At 43.7% G+C, this 15,157-nt stretch overlaps 1 protein-coding gene and 1 pseudogene across 1 annotated transcript in view; one reads left to right on the top strand and one right to left on the bottom strand.

Moving 5' to 3' along the window:
* The window catches only part of Bmerb1 (bMERB domain containing 1), a 117,000-nt gene that overhangs the window by 77,405 nt on the left and 24,438 nt on the right, over positions 1–15,157 (bottom strand). The window lies entirely within an intron of this gene.
* On the top strand, positions 12,568–13,515 carry LOC110329557 (annotated as a pseudogene).

Here is a 15,157-nt window from a genome sequence, read left to right as displayed (position 1 = left end):
AAGCTGACCCTGAGCTTGGAATTCAGTAAGAATGTTACTTATTCAGTAACATTCAAATTCACTTCTAGTAGAGACAGTGAAACTAATTAGGCATTACAATTTACTTGTATAGAGCTAGAAAAGCTCAGGGCTAGTCTATATAGTAATTACTTAGGACAATAGCCAAGTCACACCCAAACACAGGAATACACAATGGCCAAGGAAATATGTGGGTTGTAGAATGAAAGAGTTAGTAGAACAGAATTCCCCTGTGGAGGTTTTTTCACTAGGCCCAGAGGGATAGCATAATCAGGTATTTACTAAAGGATCCCTGGTGGTGGGTTTAACAAGAGACTAGCATTGCATCAGAGCATTCACCTGTTCCTGTGTTTAGCTGATCTTTTTAATTAAGGGTTGTTCCTATTCTCAGTGGTAAACAAGGCCTGGCTCCCACCATCTTTTTATGTATGCTCTTCTTTGTTTCGTGTCGATATAACTTGGTGGATGTATTCCCCTGGCTTTCTTGTTTTTTTCTTCTGTATTAAAAACCTGATGTTTGCTTGGTAAAATTACATTCAGATTTAGCACTCCCTTGTGTCTGTGTCCGTTTGTCAATTCTTGCCAACTTCATTCCCATCTGTCCGAAACCCTGACTTCCTACAGATTGGGCCAGTCTGTGGCATGTTGGGATATCCAGGACTTGCTGTCATGGGAGTACTGGGTTCTGATGATGCCGAGCGGGTCTTGGTTTCTGTTAGTAAGATTCTTATGTTTGCCTTTCGCCATCTGGTAATCTCAGGTGTTAGATGTTCATGCTGTCTCTGGCTGGAGATTGTCCTCCTGTAAGTCTGTTAGTCTCTGTCAGCACTCCAGGGAGACCAGCTCTCTCCTGAGTCCCATGGGACAGAGCACTCCCTGGAGGCAAGCTTTCCTCTGGCTGGGAACGTGCACAGAGGTCTGAGATTCAGCTCTGCCTCCTGGCTGAGGATAAAGGCCCAAAAGGATCCTGTCCAAGAAGCCCTGTTGCTTCTGTGACCTGTGCCTCTCCTGTGCCACCAAACCTCCACAGGTCATACTTCTTTCAATGCATTACAACTTTTTTCATCCACCCCACCCCATAGATAAAGAATGCTAAGACCTTATCAAGGATTTGATAGGGGCACTTAAGACAAGTGGGGTATACTGGACTAGCATGCCTCTATCTTCTGCTTAAAAGCCACCTTATAGTAAAAACAAATTAAGCTCATTCCTGTTTATGATTAAATCTGTGTTTCTTAAAGATTAGGCTTAATTACAAATGATTCTGTACTGCCTTTTGGGGGTAACCTTTTTTACTCTGTGTGAAGGTATGTCTCTGTATTTTCAATTGTTAGTTCTATACTTTCAGAGAGCTAAATGCTGGCAGGATTCTGGTGTTGTCATTTCTATGGTCCATCACCAGGTTTTCTATTTTATAAATATTCATCCTTGTCACCTGCCTAAAGGCAATCTAAATGTTCCAGAGGTTGTCTCACTGCTAAGTGGTTGTAATAAAGGGCTGACAGCTGACTTTTATTTTTTATTTATTATTACTGTGTGTGTGTGTTTCAGACAAGTTCTCATGGTGTAGTCCCCACTGGCCCAGAATTCTTTATACAGAGTACACAGACTAGCCTCAAATTTACAGAGATCCTCCTCCTCTGCCTGAGGTTAAAGATGTGCACCAACACACCAAGTCTACAAGTTTTCTGGAAACAAATGAAAAACTAGAAAATCCCAACAAATAATCTCCAGAAAAAAAGGTTCTTACAAAACCAAAATGAAGCCTGATTGGTAGCTTACAATTGTAATTCTAGCACGCGGGAGGATGAAGCAGGAGGATGGTCATGAGTTTAAGGTCAGCTTGGACTACACAGTGAGTTCAAACCCAACCTGGGCTACAGAGTGAGACCCTGTAGTTTTTTTTAAACAAGGAAAGTATAAGAATGAAACACCTAATCAAAAACACCAGAAGGGTTCAGCAGTAGGTTTATTAGGATAAAAATCAATGAACTTAAGGTAAGTTGAGTAGTATTGGCCAATCTAACCACAGAGAAAACAACTATCCAGGTGAGGTACACACCTGTAATCTTAGCACGTAGGTAACTGTAGCAGGAGGACTAAAGAGTTCAAGGCCAGCATAGAGTGAGTCCAAACAAATCTAAGCTCCCCGCTGAGACCTTGTCTCTAAACAAGTAAGTAATCAGTCGCAGGGCCCCATAGGATAATAACAAGAGTAAGTGCTTCAAGATGGGAAATAAAGAAATACACACATGGGGGCCATGAGATAGCTCAGTGGGTAAAGGTGTTTGCCGCCAAGCCTGACAACCCAAGTTTGATCCTCAAGAGCCGCATGGTGGAGGGAGAGAAAGGACTCCTGTAAACTGTTCTCTGATCCCCACGCATGCACTGTGGCATACATGTTCTGCACACACGTACACAATAAGCAAATATAATATTTTTGTAAAAGATAAGTAAATAGTCAGTGTTCCTATCATTGAGATCCAGAAGTCAACAGGAAGGACAAAGAACTGAAAAGTCTAAAAAAAAAAAAAAAAAAAAGTCTCAAATATGATAAGAAGACAATTTATAGAATCTATCGGCTATGCAGAGAAAAATGCCAAATAAACTAAATCCAAAGAGATTTCACCAACATGTGTCATTAAAGGTCAACAAAGGAAAAGACTTTGAAAGAACGAATCAATTCAAAGAGAAAGAAGTGCTGCTTAGAGGGGAGCGCACATCTCAGTGTGGTAGATTGTGAAACCATGGCAAACTGCAGGAAGTACCTAAGGTGTCACAAGCAGACAGAAGAGCTTCCTGGATTGTACAGTTTGTATTTAGGCTGTAAATCTTTTAGGAATTTAAGGCAATACATGAGACTTCACTGGTAGTGAGTCTGCCTTTAAAGAATGGAAAGAGAGTTGTTTAAACAGACAGGACACGATTACAACTGGAAAGTTTGGGACTTTAGAAAGAAAGATGTTACGAGGACAAAAATAGGAGCCCACAGAAAGGTATTTAGGTTTCATCTTTTGTATTGTAATGATAAATACTGGCTCCCAAGGTCCGGTTACTCCCAGGGATGACAGAATCTGCAGGTATAATGTGACCTTGTTCTTTAATTTACAACTATTGGTTAAAAAAAGATGCCAACAGCTAATAGTTGGGCAGAAGAAACTCAGGTGGAGTTTGGGGTTCCCAGGCTTGGGGTCTGAGGAGACTAGGGGAGAGAGAGGAAGGAGGAGAGAGAAGACAGCATGGAGTTAGAATCTTAAAATCATGGCCATTGGAGTTAAGAGCAGCCCAGATGGAACACGGCAAGTCATATTGTGGAGTTATTGGCCGGGAAATAGACATAGTAGCATAGAGGGTAAATATCTGCCCAGCTCTAGTGCTGATTAAGGCTTATTATAAATATAAAAGTTTTGTGCCTTTTATCTGTGAACTGAATGATCAAAGTGGGGGTAGAACCCCTGATTGAGATTAAGTATTTCCACAACAGAATGAACTGCTTTTCTAATGTGTTTCTTAAGTCATATGTAGAAGTTAGGATCTAGCTCCCATGATCCCAGAAATAAGATTCAGACTCAAAAGACATTTACAAGCACTTCAGCCACATAGCTAGGGTCTACTCTGATTACATCATAACTAAAATACCCCATTTATTTTAACCTACATTCTGCCATGTGGATGGTTCTCTGTGCTCTAGTGCCATGTATCTGTCTCCTCACATCTTCCCAGGCTAATCGCCCTGCACCTGACTCTATCCTAAAATTTTTTCTCCTTCTGGGTGTTCCACCTTCTATTTCCTGCCTAAACCATAGGCCATAGGCCATAGGCTTTTTAATTGCCAGGTGAGACATCCATACATACATAAAATATTCTCTCTACAATTCCCTCTTTTAGTACAATAAAGGGTTCTGTTTTTCAAATATAAATTCAATACAGTTATAACAATTATAAAACAATTATGAAAACTATAAGGTATGATATGTATCTATAATGTACAGTCCATTTATATTTGGCAACTTAAAGTATTTTATCATCTATCCTATCTTGATGAGTTCAGAATTCTATATCTAAATCATTTTCTATCCTAACTTTTATTACCATCCTAAAAATATCTTCTTAAATCATAAACTACTAAAGCTTATAGTAAGACTACAGCTATCTAGTCTTCAATCCCATAAGAGAGCTGAGAAGGAGTAAATATTACCTGAGTATACAGGAAGCAAAGGTGCACAACTCCAAAATTATAGAAATGGCAGATAAAACTGGCCTCTTGGACACGCCTCAATATTCTCTATAACACTGAGGCATCTGTATTCAGCCTTCTGGCCCAGAATATCTGACAGATCTTTGGTGAAGCAGGAATTATAAAGGAATAGCATACTCTGTCTTGGCAGAGCTTGGCAGTCAACTTCCCTGTGTCTGTCCTTTCTGGGCAGCATTATGAAGTTAGGGAATTTTCTTTGCCCAATGGCTAGCTTTCCACAATTGAGGCAATTGCATATAGAAGATTTTGATGTTCATCACCTTCTTTAAAGTGGAATGGGGGGGGGCTATTGTCAGGACCAGACCTGTCTCATATTCAAAAGATCTTTTAATAATGAGATAATTTTAAATGGCATTTCTTGTGGATTTCTGAGGGTTTTGAAAATCAATGATCAATTTTAGCATATAAACTAACAAACTCTGCTTATCCTTATCCATTTAGTATCTGTTAATCTAGAAAACATTTTGTTGTAATTAACTAATTACCAAGAGTTTGACTATTTTGTAACCATCCCTACTAGTTTGTAACATTTTTAATTGCATAGGCAAAATGTCTAAAAGTTGAAACATAGTATACAGTAGTCATATTTGATGGAAAAAATAATATAAGAAGAAAAAGTAAAGAGTTGGGTGTGGCTGTCCATTAGAAGTGTTAATGCAGATACACAGTCTGCTGTGGTCATCGATGTATTTGGAATCTGATGGTGCAGGTCTGACCTATTAGCTACTTGGGAGCAGAAGAAGAAAGATTGACCGTTCAAGGCCAGTCCTGGCTACAAGTATAAGGCCAGCTTGGACAATTTAGTGATACCCTGTCTCAAAATGAAAACATTTTGAAAAGAACCAGGGATGTAGCATGGGAATGGAATGCTTTCTTAGCATGTAAGGGACCCCAAGTTTAGTTCCCTAGTCCCACTAAAAAAGGAAGAAAACGAATAAAGGGACCTAATGGAAAACAATCCAGAAAGTGCCTGTAGACTTCAGTGAGTTATTATAAATAGTTGGAGACCAATTGCACTAGGAGCAACTGTGAGAGCTAAAGTTATGTTCCAAATTTAAAGTATTGTACCTAAAGGAGCTATAAAACAAAAATACCTCTCACCTGTAAGTTCCACTTTCTCAAGGGAAGATAACTTCCTAGAATGCTGGGGGCTGTTATTTATGTAAGATAACAAGCCAGATGTTTGTTTGTTTGTTGTTGTTATTGTTTTTTTTTTTTACTTTTTTGGGGGGTATTTGGTTTGTTTGTTTGTTTTTAAGACTGGTTTTTCTGTGTAGCCCTCTGGCTATGCTGGGCTATTCTGATATTCTCTCTCTCTCTCTCTCTCTCTCTCTCTCTCTCTCTCTCTCTCTCTCTCTCTCTCTCTCTCTCTCTCTCTCTTTCTCTCTCCAGCATGTGTTTGATCACAAGTAGTAGGGATGTAGGGAAAAAGAGGAAAAGGTGAAGCTGGAGGTTTTGGGAGAGAAAGGGAGAGAGGACAACGGAAGACAGAGGAGGAGGTGGAAGGAAAGTGGAGGTCTCATAGATGGGGAAGATGGTAGTGTAGTGGTAGATCTGCCCAATCTAGGCACACACAGCTTGTATTCATATTAATTGAGTTGTGTTTTCATTGCTGGGGCATATCTGGGTTGGAGATTTACCATAACAAAATCAGGAAGTATGCTTGCCCCTGATTAGATAGAGGTAGGAAGTACTTAGTTTTATGGGTTTTACTTTATAAGCCCCTGTCTAATGTATTTCAATGCCATTAACTGGGAATCCCATGTGTGGATGTGAGCAGTGTCCATTGTCCTGGTAAGTATTTAATAAACTTGCTTCTATTTTGCTTCAAGAACTGTGGTAGTGGTCTAACTCTCGAGTAGTGGGATTAGCACACCCACAAATTCTTTAAAAAGCAAGATGAAACTGGGGAATGCCAAACTACAGGAAGGTAAGAGGAATGAGACAGTGTGGTCCTGAGTACCAGAGACTTTCCACAGAGATCTCTGGCCCGGCCTGGTGCGAGGGTTCCAGCGAAGGGAAGCACGGTGGTTGACGATGCCTCCGTCTCTGCCGTGATTCCAGGTTGCTCTGTAATTCCATGCTGCCCTACACTGAGTCAGGTCGGGCTGGGCCCACGAGAAGCCGGCTAGCCAGTGAGGAGTGGGGCCTCAGGCAGCGCTTTGGGAGAGCAGATCTCTTCCCAAGTGTCACAGCTCTTAGGACAGAAGGCTTGGACGAAGGAGTGGTTCTCACACCCCTTTGATTCCCTGGATGGACTTTTATACAGCTCTGGGGATGATTCGGGGTTTAACAGCAGGTACTTCTCATTGGCTTGGACTGAGAATTTGTGGAAACATTATTTGCGTGTGGGAGGGCTTGATGCCACATACCTCTCTGCAGGGGGTTGTGGGAGGCTATAGCTACCTGCCAGGAGCCAGGTGCCCAGGAGGCGTGGCCGAACTCCTTCCATCCCATGCAGGTGGAAATCACCGCCCACTGGGGCTCCCAAGGTTCCTGACCTTTGCTCGACCGGGGACCAGGCTGTCTGTGCACAGTCCACCACCCCACAACACAGTCCCATGACTTCCCGATTTTACATGTATTCAGGTGTGTACATGGGTGTGTAAATTCAGCTGTGTAATCATACCCTATGTGCATCCATGTAATCACCCACCCATTGTGAATACTCAGTTCTAACCATTCTGTCACATAGACCTTTCGTGCTCAAGCACTCCAAGTTTAAGCTACTTTTCTTTATGTGTGTATGTGTGTGTGTGTGTGTGTGTGTGTAGGTTCACATGTTTGTGTGTGGGTGTCTGTGTCTGTATGTGTAGGTATAAGATCTCAATCAGGTGTCATCTTCCTCTGGAGCCATCCACCTTGTTTTAGTTAATTAGTCTGTTTATTCGTTCGTTTGGCTTTTTGATACAGGGTCTCTCTGTAACCTGGCTGGTCATAACAGACTGGCCTCAAACTCACAGAGACCTTCCTTGTCTCTGTCTCCTGAGTGCTGGGATTAAAGACATGCACCACCACACTCAGATCACCTTGGTTTAGTTTTGTTGCTGTTGTTTGTTTGTTTGTTTGTTTGTTTTTGAGGTAGGGTCTCTCATTAGGACTGAAAATGACTAGTTGGGGCAGGCTGACTGGCCAGAAAGCCTGAGTCCCACCTTTCCAGGGGCGACAACAACAAACACATGCCACCATGCTTGATTGTGAGCCTCCCTCCTTACCTCCTTAGGCCATTATCTCCAGCCCCACAACACACAAACACATTTCAGACACAAATGAACTCCCCAACCTTTCCAAGGTTTGAAAGTCTGTTGCACGCTAACCAGCACAGTCAGATGTACTGGGGAATCATGCCCGGAAGGTTGTGCTGGCTATGGTGTAGGCTCTGCCTCAGAAGGGCCTGACAGCTGGCAACTGAAGGGCTGTGCCTGTCCTAGGCCCACTGCACCGATGTATCTCTTAGGACTAACAACCCTAGTCGCTGTACCTGACACTTGTGCAGTGTCCCTTCTGAAATATTAAGTAGATTCATTCTCTTCCTAATTGTTTCACTCCTCACGTCCCCTACCCAGGGAGTTAGATATCAGTGATGGAGCTCAGGGGAGGCCACCCAGACCTCTGCCCTGCCCCCACCCCAGATCACACCTCTTCATTTCTGCCACACTGTCTCCTCCCTGAGCTCCAGACTGGCTGGGGTCCTTAGTCACATGACATCTTAGACTTGTGGCTGCCAGACTAAACACATGACAATTATAGTCCGCTCGGTTCCCTTTTGTTTTAGATAAGCAACATTTTACAGTACATCTCAAAATATTGCATGGGACATACTTAACTTTTCAAACTACCTGTTGTTTACCAAAAACTAAAATGTGACGACTGGGCCTGGGCCTTTCCTTCAGTGTTCTAACTACAACTTAAAATGATTTTTCTAGTTGTGTGATTCATTCTAAATGGAGGCTGAGTAGAGTTTTTCTCCCGGGTTAGTTTCTAGCTCCTAGCACTCTGGACACAGGTGACAAGGAATGAGATCTCTGAGTTGAATGGATTGGTGTAAAAAAGAAGGAGACAGGGAGAGGGGAAGGAGGACTGAGCAACTGCAGAGCCAAAGCAGCGGGCAGGTTGGCAGTGAATGTACCATGCTGCCTTCGGAAAAGCTGCAGGCAGTGCTTCACCTGGCTGGCTGAGCCCAGGGCTCCTTCTTGTCTGAATACTTTTTATGTTGCTCCCAAACAAGCATGGGGGTTGAAGTTTAGGTCCCCAGCACCCACGAAAATGCCTAGTGGGCATGATGGTACACCTGCAATCCCTATACTTGGAACTTTGTAACAAGGAATCTCAGGAACAAGCTAACTAGACTACACCCATCAGCAAGTCCTGATTTCAAGTGTGGAGACTCCAGTATGGACTCAGACGGAGAGCACTGGGGATGACCACCAGTCAACTTCTGGCCTCCTGTCATGGTGTGGGTTTCATTGTTGTGAAGAGACACCATGGCCAAGGCAAGCTTATGAGGGACAACATTTCATTGGGGGCTGGCTTACAGGTTCAGAGGTTCAGTCCATTATCACCATAGTGGGAACCATGGCAGCATCCAGGCAGACATGGTGCTGGAGAAGGAGCTGAGTGTTCTGCATCTGGATCTGACTGCAAATCAAATGTGGAGGAGGGACTGTTCTCCTCAGGCAGCTAGGAGGAAGCTCTCAAAGCCCATCACCAGTGACACATTTCTTCCAGCAAGGCCACACCCTCTAAGCATATTCAAACTTCTATACTTCCATACATTGTACACTTATAGGAACGTGCATACACACACTCCTCACATAACACATACAAAAGATTTTTGAAAGAGAGAGAGAGAGAGAGAGAGAGAGAGAGAGAGAGAGAGAGAGAGAGAGATGGGAAGAGACTAAATTAGAGTAGACAATACTCCAGGCACCAGAAAACTGGATGATTAAAATGAGCATTTAAACATCACCTGACAGACACCCAAGGCTAACAGTGTGCCCTATCTCAGAGAGTGGGATTTCCTTTCTCCCTTAAGGCTCCACTAGGGTGTACTTGAGCATGATGACACCTTAGACTAGAGTGGAGACTGGGCTACTAGGAAGAAAAATCTGGGAAGTCTGTAAAGGATGTATCTGGGGACACACACAGCTAGCCCTAGGGTTTCTTTCTATCTTTGTGGTTCAGTGCATATATGATATAACTGTCATCTTATAACAACATATGTAAGTCCCCATGAAGACCAGAAAAGGGCATCAGATGTCTTTGTCACTCTTTGCCTGGTTCCTTTACGACAGTCTCTTCCTGAACTTGGAGGTTGTCTTTGTTTTAACTAGGCCGACAGCCAACAAGGCTGGTAACCCTCTTGCCTCCACCTCTCCCACAGAACCGAGGTTACAAGAACAAATGGGCCAGGCCTGATTTGTTACGTGGGTACTCACATCTAAACGCAGGTCCTTGTGGTTGCACAACAAATGCATGTAACCACGGAGCCACCTCTCCAGCCCCTTCATCACTGTGAAATGTCCTTCCTTGCCTCTAGTAGCATGAGTTTTATTGTTGCTGTCATTTGTTTGTTTTGTTTTGTGTTTTTTTTTTTTAGAAAGCTTATAATCTTTTCCCATAGATGCGCAGTACCTCCCCAGTCTTACATTTGTGTGGCAACTATTCCCTCTATCATCTTTTCATCTGTGTCTTTAAATATGAAATGTGCATGCAAGCACTCTCACTACTGAGCTTTGTCTCAAGCTGTACTTCTTCCTCTCTTCTCTTCTCTTCTCTTCTCTTCTCTCGGCAGGTTATCATGTAGCTTAACTAGGCCTTGAACTCCTATTTCTTTAGTCTCTACCTCCTAAGGGCTGGGATTATAGGAATGAACCCCACCACACCTAGCTTTGCCCCACTTACAGTTAATATAATTAATGATATAGCTGATTTACACATGCTGTCTTACTATTTCTCTACATTTGTGTGTGTGTGTGTGTGTGTGTGTGTGTGTGTGTGTGTGTATGTGCATGCGCGCGTACATGTGTTTCTTGGTAACTCCCTTATTCTATGTTAAATCCTGGAGACTGCTCTCCTGGCATACATGAAGCCCCAGGTTCTATTCCCAGCACTAGGCCAGGAGGCAGGAGGATCAAAAATTCAAGGCCATATTTGTTTATAGTGGGTTTGGGGTTAGCTTAAACTATGAGAGACAATATCTCAAATATAGATAGATAGATAGATAGATAGATAGATAGATAGATAAATAAAGTAAATGAGTAAATGAATAAAGGGAGTTATCCAGATCATGAACTCAGACACGGTGTGATTAAAGCCACCAAGAATGATGTGCTACACTCAGTTCAGCCCATAGGGCTCAGGAAATGCTTCCCAAGATGCCTGAGAATGGGAACAGTCTGAACCTACACCTGCAGATGTAACAGATTGTGAACAGATAGGCGGGGAAGTGGGAGCAAAGGCCCTGATTGGGCATGAGAAGCTAGACAGCAGGCTGCTGCAGACCCATTTTAGCTTCTTTCTGAAGGCAATGGTAAACTGATGGGCTCAAGGACGGCCATATTTGCATGGCAGATAACATTGTCATTGTCACTGCAGGGAGACAGTTCAGTTGATAAAACACTTGCCAAACAAGTGTGAGGACCTGAGTTCAGATCCCCAGAGCCCATGTAAAAACTGAGGTGGTCGCTGTGATTGTAATCTTGGCTCTCCTATGGCAAGATGGGAGGCAGAAAAGGCAGAATCTGCAGGAACTAGCTCAGTGTATGCAAGAGCAAACAGTAAGAGGTCATGCCTCAAACAAGCAGGAAGGCAAGAACCTGCCACCCCAAATTATCTTCTGACCACCACAAGGACATATGAATACAGGCGAACAATTTTTTTAATTAAAAGATGACTTTGTCAATTACTAATATGCTCCACAAGACAAGAGCCAAATGCCCAGAAAAGTACTGGGGGTTTGGGCAGCTGGAAGAACAGGGTCTTCACCCAGGGTTTCCTGACTCCCTGTCTGCTGCTGTCTCTTCCACAGCACCATTGGAATTATATTTTGTTTCTTGCTCAAGAAAGTTTCACCAACTCAAAAAAAAAAAAAAAAAAAAAAAAGCTCCCATAAAATGAAGTGAGACATACATGCCTCCAACATTTCAGCCTTACTAAGACTCTTTACTCAGCAAGTCCACTTTAAAGATTTATGTATTTTATTTTATGTATATGAGTGCACTTTATCTGTACAGATGGTTGTGAGCCTTCATGTGGTTGTTGGGAATTGAATTTTTAGGACCTTTGCTTGTTCTGGTCAACCCCGCTTGCTCCGGGCGGCCCCACTCACTCCAGCACAAAGATTTATTTATTATTATAATTAAGTAAACTGTAGCTGTCTTCAGACACACCAGAAGAGGGTGTTAGATCTCATTATGGGTGGTTGTGAGCCACCATGTGGTTGCTGGAATTTGAACTAGGACCTTCAGTAGAGCAGTCAGTGCTCTTACCCACTGAGCCATCTCACCAGCCCAGCAAGTCCACTTTAAAGAATCCTTGTAGAAGACAGGCCAGCAAGATGGCTCAGTAGATGAAGGCATTTGCTACAAGTCTGAGGATGGGAGTTAGATTTCTGGGACCCACATAGTACAAGGAGAGAATCCATTCTTGCAAATTGTCCTTGACCTCCATCCTGGCACATATGCTCACACACATGCACATAAACAGATAAATGTAATTTAAAAATTAAAATGCACAAATCAATACATGACTGGGCTAGAGATACGGATCAATTGGTAAAGCGCTTGCCTAACATGCCCAAAGCCCTGGGTTTGATCCTCAAGACCCTATGAACAGGGTGTGGTGGTCCACACCAATAATTTCAGAGATAAAGGCAAGAGGACCAGGAGTTCAGAGTCATCATCAATTACATAGCCAGGTTTGAGGCAGACCTGGACTATATGAAGCTGTCTCAATAAAACACACATAAACATCCACTAGGGATGTAGGAGTTCATAGACTAGACTTGTGTGTGGACAAAAACATGCCGGTCAGAATGACTTTTACTTCCTGACATTTTGGTATGGTTTAAATTTTTATAATGAGGATTTATTACTTCAAAATGATTTAATAGAGACTTCCTGACAGTTCTTGTGCAGTCCCTGCAAGAATGCCATGAAATTAATTCAGCAGATAAGTTCCAGCCACTGGAAGGGAAGGAAGATGTCAACTTGATGAACCAGAAAGAATCAGACATTAGAATTTAGGCAGAGGCTCCCGTCTGCTCCCTTTGAACTGTTTCTGCAGCAACCATGGTTGCCTTTGTGACGCTCCTTATCAAAGCCAAGATGCCCATTGTGGGCCTGGGCACCTGGAAGTCTCCCCCAGATAATGTCAAGGAAGCTGTGAAGGCGGCCATTGATGCTGGGTATCGCCACATAGACTGTGCCTATGTGTATCAAAATGAGAATGAGGTGGGAGAAGCCATCCAAGAGAAGATCCAGGAGAAGGCTGTGTGGCAGGAGGACCTCTTCATCGTCAGCAAGCTGTGGCCCACCTTCTTTGAGAAAAACCCGGTAAAGGAAGCCTTTCAGAAAACCCTCTTAGATCTGAAGCGCGACTATCTGAACCGGTATCTAACCCACTGGCCACAAGATTTCAGTCTGGAAATGTCTTTTTACCCACAGATAATAAAGGCAGTGCTCTCAGCAGTAACTATACATTCTTGGATGCTTGGGAGGGCATGGAGGAACTGTGAACCAGGGGCTGGTAAAAGCTCTGGGCGTCTCCAACTTCAACCACTTCGAGATTGAAAGGCTCCTGAACAAGCCTGGACTGATCATAGGCCAGTGACCAACCAGGTCGAACGTCACCCTTACCTCACCCAGGAAAAACTGATCCAGTACTGTCACTCCAAGGGCATCACCATCACGGCCTACAGTCCCCTGGGCTCCCCAGACAGGCCTAGTGCCAAACCAGAGGACCCCGTGTTACTGGAGATTCCCAAGATCAAAGAGATGGCTGCAAAGCACAAGCAAACTGCAGCACAGGTTCTGATTCGGTTCCATAGAGAGAGGAATGTGGCGGTGATCCCCAAGTCTGTGACACCTTCTCGAATACAGGAGAACATTCAGGTCTTCGACTTCCAGTTGAGTGAGGAGGACATGGCCACCATTCTCAGCTTCAATAGGAACGGGTGGGCCTGTGGCCTGATTGCAGCCAGTCCTAACAAGGACATCCCTTTCCACGCGGTACACTGAAGCTGAGTCACCAGATGTGCTTGCCCGGAGGACACTTTTCACTGATTTGCAACCAGCTCCTCCTGAATCCTACTTTTGCCCAGCCTATTGGGTATCATACCAGGCCAGCCACGACAGTGCAATACTGCATTTAAATTCTCATGTTCACCTAGAAGCAGACTGTCACAGGAAAATGCATCTCAGCAAAGGACAAATGTTTTCCCACTAATTTGACCTGGCCGGATGTTTGTCAGAAACCAGGAACACTAATAACACTGAAGATATTAAAAAGATAAAATAATAAAAGTAGCAATAATCATAGATGTTTTCAACAGTTGGGAAAAAAAAAAAAAAGAATCTGACATTAACTATGGTCCTTTCAGAGAACACAGTGGGAAGGTCAGGCCAGAGTCTGCAGGTTAAATTTCTTGACAGTGAAGACCTCAGTGAAGACAGTGAAGAAACAAGTCATTCTTTGCGATGAAGCCTGGAGCTCAGGGTGTGGCTCAACTGGCAAAGTACTCGCCTAGCATGCATAAAGCCCTGGGTCTGATCCTCTGCATTTTGTAAATCTCAACTCTTCTACACAAAGCAGGGCAGTGCTGAGCATGTTTCACCAGAGTTGTCCTGGTGAAAATTGTTGGCTTCTGGGAGACCCCACTTTTCTGTGCTGACACCAGGAGAGTCTCAGGCTAAGGAGAGTGGCTGACAGTACCAGCACTGGCTGTCAATGGCTGTCACTGGGTAATCTTTCAGATGTCTTTCTCTACCCCCTTCCTCTGTTCATCTGCACCTCCTGTGTTGAGGGGGCTCTTAATGCTTCAGAACCTTACGGGTGCCTTTCATCACATATCCATTACAGTCCAATTCTGCCATCGCTGCTGTGCTCAAAGTGGGCTGTGCTGGGCAGGTTTCTGCTGTCACTCTGCCTCGTTCCTGCTCAGTCTGTCAGTCTGTTCACATCATGGGAGAGTATCCATCTGGATGCTTTCTTGCGTGTGAAAGAGTGCATGTTCGTGGTCAATGTGTGTGTACATGTATGTGCACACTTGTATGCACATGCATGTGTGTGTATCTCTGTGTGTGTCTGCATGTGTGCATACGTGTGCATGTGTGTCTTTGTGTGTCTGTGCATGTGCATGCATGCATGTGTATATGTATCAGTGTATGCATGCAGGTGTGTGTGTGTGTGTGTGTGTGTGTGTCTACTCAGTGCAGGTACAAGTGCTTGTATGAGCAGCTATGTATGGGGGACAAAGAACAATGTCAGCTATCATTCCTCATCTTGGTCTTTTGAGATAAAGTCTCTCACTAGAACCAAGCACTCATCAAGTAGGCCGCAAAGGCTGGCTAGCTAACAAGCTCCAAGGATTGCCTTGTCTTTGTCCCTTGGCTCTGGGATTACAAGAAAATGCCACCATGCCTAGCTTGGCTTTCTTATGTGGGCTGTGGAAAGTGAAGTCAGGTAGGACCTTGTGCTTGCAAGGTAGTTTAACAGATGGGCTTTCTTATCTCCCCAGCCTCTTGATCTTGAGCCTTAGCACAAAGTTATGTCTTGTCACCAGTGCTTTCTCGCAGCCATTAGTAATGGGTCTCCCTGGTCTTAGGTGCTTCCAAGCAGTGATAGCCTGAGTAGGTATCAGGGAAGAAAAGCTCTAAGTCT

Source organism: Mus pahari, chromosome 12, assembly GCF_900095145.1.
Source record: "Mus pahari chromosome 12, PAHARI_EIJ_v1.1, whole genome shotgun sequence".
NCBI classification, from domain to species: Eukaryota; Metazoa; Chordata; class Mammalia; order Rodentia; family Muridae; genus Mus; species Mus pahari.
This window is presented reverse-complemented; position numbering and strand designations above follow the sequence as displayed.